The sequence below is a fragment of the Lemur catta genome, chromosome X, assembly GCF_020740605.2.
Source record: "Lemur catta isolate mLemCat1 chromosome X, mLemCat1.pri, whole genome shotgun sequence".
Lineage (NCBI taxonomy): Eukaryota > Metazoa > Chordata > Mammalia > Primates > Lemuridae > Lemur > Lemur catta.
In genome coordinates, this window is record NC_059155.1 from 46001014 (window position 1) to 46008067 (window position 7054).

Consider the following 7054-nt stretch of genomic DNA (forward strand, 5'->3'; position numbering starts at 1 on the left):
TGTGATAGAGTTCTTTAGACCGGGTGTCTCTGCAGCGTTTTTGATGGCCCGGGTACTACCTGTCTCCTCACCACACCCCTGTCCTCCCGAGCTGGGACTTAAGTCAGTAGGGAAGCTCAGCTCCGTGATGCTGCTTCTCAAAAAGGGGCTGCGACTTCACATCGTGGGGTTCAGCCATGTCCAAAAGAGAAGCAGGGTTCCAACTCCCTGGGGCTGGAGGGCCTGTTCAGTGTTGTTCCTTTGCATTTTAGCTGTTGTCACAACCACGACCTTAGCCATTGCATACATATGAGGATGTCAGAGAGAGTCAAAGCATGCATGGGCATGGGTGTGCTTGTACTTGTGTGTGTGCCCGTGCTTGTGTGTGTTTAGAAAGTGAATATATGTTGAAACATGAAATGAAGTGGAGAAACCTGGTGAATAAACACAGGGCACAAACCCAGCAGTCACACTTGCAACCCAAGCGGCAGAGATGGGATTCAATGTAGCAGGACTTGGCAGCAAGGAGCCCACGCCTCTGCTCCTCTCCCCTGGTACAACCCCACCATGTCTGGGGTTCTCCAATCTGACTGTAACACTGTCCAAGTCTTCTTTGCCCAGAACCATCTGCCCACTACCCGCCAGATGCCGACTGACACCCACACACAGCACTGTACATGGTCTCCTGAAAGGAATACCTCTGCTGCTGATTTGACCTCTCCCTGTCATCGTCCACCTCAGGCACTCTTGGCTTTGGTGGACCATGAGGACTTCCCTGCCTCCCCCTTCACACAGGCCTGTGGACTCTGCAGCCTCACAGCAGAAGATGCTTTACTCTGCCAGCCCCACACGGACAGGGGATTTGCTGTACACCTGCCACTAACATCCCTGTTCTAACCAGCCTAGGGGAACTTGAGCTCTCTGCCTGATCCAGGGAAGTCCTTCCTCCTCTTTGGACACAGCACTTGCAGACCTAGATGCCTGCGTTTTCAGGAAGTCATGTTCTTCTAGCTGTACAGGGTTCCTCGCGCCCTCCTCCCCAGCTTTCTTGAGGTGTAATTAACAAATAAAAATCATGTATATTGGAGGTTTACAATATGATGATTTGAAATAAGTGTACACTGTGAAATGACTACTACGATCAAGCTAACTAACACATCCATCACCTCACCTCACAGTCACCATTTGCGTGTGTGTGTGTGTGTGTGTGTGTGTGTGTGGTGAGAACACTTAAGATGTACTCCCTTGGAAAATTTCAAGTATATGGTACAGTATTATTACCTGTATATAAGTATGCGTATGTAATATTGTATGTCATATATACATATATTCATATATAATTTATATATCATTATACTATCTATATTATTTATCATGTAATAGATATTTAATATACATACTATAAATTATATAAAGATCTGTGAACATACGATACATTTATTGTACAGAATAGTCACTGCTTCTGTGAATTTGGCTCTTTTACATTCCACATATAAGTGAGATCATGTGGTATTTGTCTTTCTGTATCTGGCTTATTTCACTTAGCATAAAGTTCTCTAGGTTCATTCATGTTGCAAATGTCAGGATTCCTTTCTTTTTCATGGTTGGAAAATATTCCTCTGTGTGTGTGTGTGTGTGTGTGTGTGTGTGTGTACACATATATTACATTTTTTATCTTATTCAATAGTCTTTATGTTTTTATTATGTCAGCATATTATGGGGGTACAAAAGTTTAGGTTACCTATATTGCCCTTTCCCCCCACCCCCCGCCCCGAGTCAGAACTTCAAGTGTGTCCATTCCCCAGACAGTGCGCATCACACTCATTATGTAGGTATACCCCATCCCTTCCCCCCCAGCACATCTGCCCGACCCACGATTAGTGTTATTCCCAAATGTGCTCTTAGGTGATGATCAGGGAAACCAACTTGCTGGTGAGTACATGTGGTGCTTATTTTTCCGTTCTTGGTAGAATGGGTTCCAACTCTATCCAGGAGAACATAAGAGATTCTATATCCCCATTATTTCTTATAGCTGAGTAATACTCCATGGTATACATATACCACATATTATTCATCCACTCATGTATTGATGGGCACTTGGGTGGTTTCCACATCTTTGCGATTGTGAACTGTGCTGCTATAAACATTCTTTATCCATTCATGCATTGACGGGCACTTAGGTTGTTTTCCCATCTTGGCTGTTGTGAATAATGCTGCAATGAACACGGGAGTGCAGATACCTCTTCAAGGTACTGATTTCATTTCCTTTGGGTATATACCCAGAAGAGGGATTGCTGGATCATATGGTAGTTCTATTTTCAATTTTTAAGGAACCCCTGTACTGTTTTCCATAATGGGTGTACCAATTTACCTCCCCATCAACAGTGTACAAGGGTTCCTTTTTCTACACACACTTGCCAATACTTACCTCTTATCTTTTTGTTAATAGTCACCCTCAGTGTTGTGAGGTGATATCTCATTGTGGTTTGGATTTGTGTTTCCCTGATGCTTAGTTCTTGAGCACCTTTTCATATACCTGTTGACCACCTGCATGTGTTCTTTGAAAAAAATGTCTGTTCAAGTCCTTTGCCCATTTTAAACATTGGGTTATTGGGGGTTTTTGCTCTTGAGTTCCTTACATTTTTTTGGACATTAGTCCCTTATCAGATACATGGGGGGACAAATATTTTCTCCCATTCCATAGTGTGATGGTCAACTTGTCTAGATTAAGGAATACCTAGACACTTGGGAAAGCATTATTTTGGGGTGTGTCTGCAAGGTTGTTTCCAGAGGAGATTGACATTTGAGTCTGAGTGGACTAGGTGGCAAAGATCCACCCTCAATGTGTGAGTGGGCACCATCCAATCTGCTGGGGGACTAGAGAGAACACAAACAGAGAAAAGGCAAATATTTTGGTCTATCTCCTGGACCTGGGATACTCACTTCCTCTTCTGTCCTTGGACAGCATCTCCAGACTCCCTGGCCTTTGGACTCCAGACCTTAGACCAGTGGGCCCTCAGGATCTCAGGCACTTGGTCTCAGAATGAAGTTACACCATTGGCTTCCCCGGTTCTGAGGCCTTCAGACTGGGGTTGAGCCATACTATCAGTACCCCAGGGTCTTCAGCTTGCAGACAGACGGCCTGTTGTGGGGCTTCTCAACTTCCATAATTGTGTGAGCCAACTCCTCTAATAAATGCCCTCTCATCCATCTGTCTATCTATCCATCTATCTATATCCTACTGGTTCTGTCTGTCTGGAGAACCCTGACTACTACACATAGGCTGATTTTTCAGTTTGTTGATCATTTCCTTCGCTGTGCAGAAGCTTTTTAGTTTGATGTAGTCCCACTTGTTTGATTTTGCTTTAGTTGCCTGTGCTTTTGGTGTCATATTGAAAAGCTCATTGCCAAGATCTTAAGCCTCCTGATCCTTCTCTGGCTGTAGAGGTCTCTGATTCAGCTGAAAAGTGTCCAACATGCCTCCCCTTACTGTCAGCCATGATTAGAAACAAGTGAACTTGTTGTGATAGTTTGGATATAGTTTGTCCCCACCAAAATTTATGTTCAAACTTGATCCCCGATATGGTGGTGTTGGGAGGTGAGGCCTAGTGGGAGGTTGTTTGGGTCACAAGGGCTCTGCCCTTGTGAGTGAATTGGTGCCCTTCTCAGGGTAGTGAGTGAGTTCTCACACTGGCGAGACTGGACTAGTTATCATGGGAATAAGTTAATTCGCAAGAGAGTAGGTTGTTATAAGGCCAGGATGCTCCTCGAGTTTTCTCTCTTTGCACGTGTCTGCTTCCCCTTTGACCTTCTGCACCATGTTATGACACAGCATGGAAGCCCTCGCCAGAAGCCAGGGCCATGCCCTGGAACTTCCAAGCCTGCTGATCCATGCTCCAAATAAGTCTTTTTTTGTTTATAAATTACCCAGTCTCATGCATTCTGTTATTGCCACACAGAACAAAAGAAGACACATGTGCATGTCAAGAGAAGCCCCGTTACTCATTGCATGATGACTGTCTGAGCAGACAGGCCAACCACGTGCAGGAAGAGGACAGACAGGTCAGCAGTAGGGAAAAGCATGGGTCATCAGTTTTCCACCTTTGTTTCTGAAACAAGACTCTGCCCAGACTCTGAGCTCTCCTCCTTTGCTTACACTTCCACCTCCACTGCCAACCACATCACCTGACAATCCCTGTGCCTGGGGGATGTCTCGGGTATGTGAGCAAAGTGGGCAGTGCCTCAGGAGAGGGTGCGGAGTCAGCAAATTCCCCACCCCTCCAGGATCACCCAGCGCTACTGGTGAATAGATCATTGGAGTTTACGAGTGAGCAAGAGATATTAAGCTAGTTTTTTCTGCTTCAGCCACCCTCTTCGTCTCTGGTGCTGTATTCCCATGAATCCCGGGCAACCTTAGGAAGGTACCAACATTTGTCCTCAGCTCTGACAAACGTTACACAGCGCACTGTGTTACAGGAGCTTCACATGTTCTTTCTTTAGTCTCCCGTCATCCAAATCAAGGTGAGTGGTGTGATCTCCCTCCTGAGGTCACACCAACAGCACAGGACAGAGCCAGCATCCAGTCCCTGGTTGATCTGAGGCAAGGTCCCTTCCATGACGTGGATGCAATCTAAGAGCCACTGCCCTGACTAGAAATCTGGGGGTTCCTGATCTACTGTGTGTCAGTCACAGCCCTTGCTCTTAGGGATGGGGGCACTGTACTTGCATTTCCACATGCTACAAAGCTAAAACATTACAGGTGTCGAGGTTCCCAGGTAATGGGACACCTGGAGACAGTTCCCACCACAAACTGTGCAATCTCCTCTCATGCTGCATCTAAGTGGAGGATTGTTTCCGCTGATAAAATGATGGTGTAACCCAATGGGGCAAAAACTGCACCTGGAGGGGTGTGGCAGAGCAAGATGAATAGAATAGAAACCTCCAGCGATTGTCCCTCTGCACAAACAAATTCAACAACTATCCATGCAAGCAAGCACCTTCAGAAGAACCAATAATCAGGTGAGCAAACATTCTACCTGGTTTTTACATTACATCAAGGAAAGAGGCACTGAAGAGGGCAGAAAAGACAATCTTGCACTGCCTATGCCACACCTTCCCCATCACCCTGGCAGTGCCATGCCAGCACGCCAAGTGGAGAATGTGTGTGCCCGGGGGAGGGAGAGTGAAGTCATCACAGGACTTTGCATCGAAACACATGGCTTCCCTGGCACAGGGAAACACAGCACAGGGCAGAACTCTGCTGGTGCACATGGAGGGAGCAATCAGACCAGCCAGACCAGAGGGAAATCCTCCACCCCTAAACCCTAGTTCTGGGTAGCCAAAAAGCAGCCTGGGAACTGGACTAAGTTCATAAGGCAGTCAGGCCACAAAGGCCGCAGTCCTTGGGCAAGGCAATTCCTGCAGCTGTGCTGGCTCAAAGCCAGTGGACTTGGGCTGCACATGACCCAGTGAGACACCAGCAGTGATGGCCAAGCCAGTGCCTATGTCACCCCTCCCCCAACTACAGGCAGTGTGGCTCAGGCACAGTCTTCTTGCACTTGGGGAAAGGAAAAGGAAGGGTTCAGAGGACTTTGTTTTGGTACCAGCTCAGCCACAGTAAAAGAAGGTACCAAGCAGGCTCCTGAAGCCCCTGCGTCCAGGCCTTAGTACCTAGATGGCATTTCTGGACCCACCCTGGGCCAGAAGGAAACATGCTGCCCTGAAGGGAAGAACTGAGTCCTGGCAGGATTCACCACCTGCTGACTGAAGAACCCCTGGGGTCTGAATAAACATCAGACATAGCCAGGCAACAGTCACCATGGGCTTTGGATGACACTGGGCCAGCTTCAGGTGTGACCTGGTATGAGCGGCCACCAGGGAGTGCCCATATCACTCCTTCCCCAACTCCAGCAGCCCAGCAGAGAGAGTGAGGGAAGAGAGTGAGAGATTTTGCCTGGTGATCCTGAGAATTCTCCCGTATCTTACCCAAGCCCAACAAGGCGGTACCACCAGGAGTCTGCAAGAGTCACAACACTACTGGGCTTGGGGCACTCCCAGTGCTGATACGGCTGCAGTGACCAAAGACTTAAATCACAACTCTCAATTCCCACTGATTATCTGGAAAGCCTCAAGAAGGGTGGGTTCAAGCAAGCCCAGACCACAAAGATTAAAATAAATACCTAACTCTTCAATGTCCAGACATTGACAAACATCCGCAAGCATCAAGAGCCTCCAGGAAAACATGACCTCACCAAACAAACTAAGTAAGGAACCAGTGATCCATCCTGGAATGATGGAGCTATGGAATATTTCAGATAAAGAATTCAAAATGTCTATCCTAAAGAAGCTCAATGAACTTTAAGACAACACAGAGAAGGAATTCAGAGGCCTATCAGAGCAATTTAACAAAGATATTTTATTTAAAAAATATCAAGTAGAAATCCTGGAGCTCAAGACTTCAATTCACAAACTGAAAAATGCATCAGAGTCTCTCAGTAGCAGAATTGACCAAGCAGAAGAATGAATTAGTGAGCTTGAAGACAGGCTGTTTGAAAATACTCAGTCACAAGAGAAAAAAGAAAAAAAGAATAAAAAAGAAGGATGCATGCCTGTAAGATCTAGAAAACAGCCACAGAAGGACAAAGCTAAGAGTTATTGGTTAAGGGAGACAGAGAGAAAGGGGGAGGTGGAGAGACAGAGAGGGAGAGAGATAGACAGATAGCTATTGGGGTAGAAAGTTTATTCAAGGAAATAATAAGAGAGAACTGTCCAAACCTAGAGGAAGACATCAATACTCAGGTACAAGAAGGTCATAGAACACAAAGCAGATTTAACTGAAACAAGACTACCTCCAGGCATTTGATAATGGAGTCCCGAAACTAACTGATGAGCACACATGTGCACACAGGGGAGTAAAACTCAGTGGAAATCAACCAGGGGGGAGTGGGGAGGAGGAGGAGAGGGGCAAAAATCTACCTAATGGGAGCAATGGGCATTATTTGGGTGATGGGCACACTTATAATCATGACTCAGGCACTATAAAAGTGATCCATGTAACCAAAAACATTTGTATACC